The following is a 3296-nucleotide window of genomic DNA, read 5'->3' on the forward strand; positions in this document are numbered from 1 at the left end:
AGGCCAATACCAAAAGATGAAATGTCTGTACCCATGCTCACATGCTTCTCACATGCTCCCCAATATATATACAACATGTTACAATGCTTAACCCAACACTTGCAAAATCAGAAAATCACATTCTCACAAGTGTAGCCGCCACTGCTCATTTTGTGCTATCAAGAACAAAGCTTCATCAAACTCAAAGGACCAGGTCCCAACAACTGAAGATGTCTTAGGTCCTGAGTTTGTTAAGTCTTTGTCATTTGTTCTTCAATTGTAATCCTACTCTACTTTCGAGAAGTGTCATTGTAGGAAGGTTTCAACCTTTGTCATTTTGGTTTCTTGGCTATAGTTAGTCAAGATGTGTTTGAGTACTTGGCTAGAGTTAGTCAAGGTTGGTTTTGTTGCTTGACTAGAGTTAGTCAAAAGTTGTAGCTTACAATAGAGTTATTGTAAGGGGTGAGGAATTAAGAGGTTAATTCTTAGGTTGCAAGAGGTTGTAATCTTTAAGTTGCTCAGTTTAGCGAAGTTGAAATCCTACTCTGGTGGATCGTGATTTTTTATCCCTTGAGCAAGGAGTTTTTCACGTAAATATCTTGTCTTATTTACTTTCTGTTTGTTTACTTGAGGGAACTGGTAGAGAACCTGGTTCTCTATACTTTTTGGTGGATGCTTAGTTTCTTTCAATTGGTATTAGAGTAGGTTCTTTCTAAAAGGTTAACATTTAGAAAGGATCTTCATCATAGTTGCTCCACCAAACCTCGAGGAAGGACAATCAACTACAAAACCCCCAAGGTTTAATGAAAAGTATTATGGGTGGGGGGAAGCCAAGGATGCATGATTATATAATGGCTGAGGACTCGAAGCTTCGGGACATCATCTATAATGGTCCTTTTATCCCTATGAAGACTGATTCGAAGAACTCAAAGTCAGTTCCAAAACAAGAAAAGAATACTCTGAAACTGACAAAAAATATGTGGATAAGAACTACAAGGCAAAGAAGATCTTGATTTGTGGTATTCTGCCAGATGAATACAATCGTGTTACATCTTGATGATCTGCTAAGGACATATGGGAAGCTTTTCTAACAGCCCATGAAGGTACTACTCAGGTAAAGCAATCCAAAATAGATGCAAAGCACATTTGGTATGTGCCCATTCAAAATGAAAGAAGATGAATCTGTTATTCGCTGATATGCACGCTCATTTCACCTCTTAATGATAGACTTTATTCTCTTGGAGAAATCATTCCAAACCAACGGGCTAGTCCGAAAAATACTCTTGTGTTCTCCAGGATCTTGGAAAGCAAAGTGAATGCCATCAAGACAGAACACAGACACTATGGAACAAACTATCTACGAGCTTATTAGTAACCTTAAGACGTATGAGATGAAGAAAGAGAAGATCTTGAAAAGAAAGAGAGCCTAAGAAGAAGAAAAAGCACGGTTCTCGAAAGTTGCTAAAAGTGACTCAAGGAGTGATGAATACGAGATGGCGTACCTCACAGAAGGTTTGTAGATGATTCGAAGAAATGGTGGGGTCCCAAAAGATAAGCTCCGGCGGGGAACTTGAAAAGAAATGATTCTTTGTCACGATGTAGAGAGCTTTGAACGCCGTCAAGAATGTCCTCTTTCTGAGGTAAGATTATTATAAAAATGCTGATAAGATAGCTAAAAGGAACTAGGTCCCTGACAAGAAGTTCAATAGAAAAGATACTGCTGACAACTTGGTAAAAACGAGGCTGCGGCCTTGGAAACTCCTCCCGGTGAATGCGAAGATGGAGATGATCACAGCGATACGTATCTATTGGCCATCGACAATGAACCTTCTGAATATAAGTCAATCTTTGCACTCATAGCCAGATCTGATGTTGATGATGACATTGAAAAAGATGAGGTAATTTTTTTTTTTTTATGTTCAGAAAAATCTAAAATTACTTTCAGAAAAAATTGATATCTTTATACAAATGTGTTGATTGATGCTATCTTAGCCTTATTAATGAGAAAAAATACTTTCTACAAATGAAGAAATTAATGATTTAGAACAAGTAAGTGATGATTTGGTAGTCCTTTGTTGTAGAACTGAAGGAGCAAGTTGAGGAAGTAACTAGAGATAATTCTCTGTTACAAAGCCAAATGAAAAAATGGATGAACACTCCATCTAAAGGAAAATAAGTGGCCAGTGAGACTCACCTTGAGCTAGAAAATGAGCTTAAGAAAACCAAAATAAGTCTCATTGTTGAGCTAGAAAAGAATAGGCAACTTCAAGAAGATCTGAAAAGGGTTAAAATTGATCTTGATAAGTCACTTCATTGGACCTGGTCCTCTGATGTAGTTGTTGCTATGTACAAGAGTAATAATGGAAGGCAAGGCATTGGTTTTCAAAAGGCTAAAGCCCCATACAATCCCTATAGCAAGTATGTCATTGTGGTCAAACTGGCCATTACAAGGATACATGTAAAGTCAAATTTCAGTCCTTGCAGAAAAACAAGTATTTTGCTGAAAATAAGTCTAAAGTTTAGAGACCTGGTCCCTTAATGAAGAAGAATGTGCTGCCTACCTGGGAAAAAAGAAGCTTACTTCACCCGTTCTATCAATATAAAGGACCCGAGATGGTTTAGCCAAGTTAGTTTGAGTTCCTAAATCTAACAAGTGACTCTGGTTGCAGGATGGAGTGAGAGGAGGCAGTCAAAATAGTACATGTATAGTGGTACAACTCCAGCCAACGATGTAGTGAAAATGGATGATTACCTCTGGCTCGGGGCATGAAGATGGGAGTGTGTCTTTTGGAAATGGCACGAAAGGACATATTTTTGGTATTGGCAAAATTAGCAAGACACTCTCCCATGCGATTGAAAATGTTTATAATGTAAATGGCTTGAAGTACGGTACGGTAGGGTTTAGTGTCCCACAAATACGTGATAAAGGAAATGGGTAAAGCTCTTGTCTGTTCTTGCAACATCACTAATCTGGTGATGAAATGGTCTTGCGATAGCAAGGTTCAGAAAGAACACATCTATGTTGTAGATTTTGATTCATTGAATGGTGGTGATTTTACATGCCTCAGTGCTATAGATGATGACGCTGAGATGTGGCACAGGCAACTGGGACATGTAAGCTTCTCTCTGCTGAACAAGCTTATGGCGAAGGACCTAGTCCGTGGGCTGCCAAATGTCAAGTTCAAATATCACAAGGCGTGTGATGCTTGCATAAAAGGAAAGTAGGTGAGATCCTCCTTCAAACCAAAGAAGGAAGTGAGCACCTCGAAACCACATTAGATCTTTCTTGCGTGGATACGTGTCAGAGCGATGAGGGT

The sequence above is a fragment of the Lycium ferocissimum genome, chromosome 4 (genome assembly GCF_029784015.1).
Source record: "Lycium ferocissimum isolate CSIRO_LF1 chromosome 4, AGI_CSIRO_Lferr_CH_V1, whole genome shotgun sequence".
In the NCBI taxonomy this organism is placed as follows: domain Eukaryota; kingdom Viridiplantae; phylum Streptophyta; class Magnoliopsida; order Solanales; family Solanaceae; genus Lycium; species Lycium ferocissimum.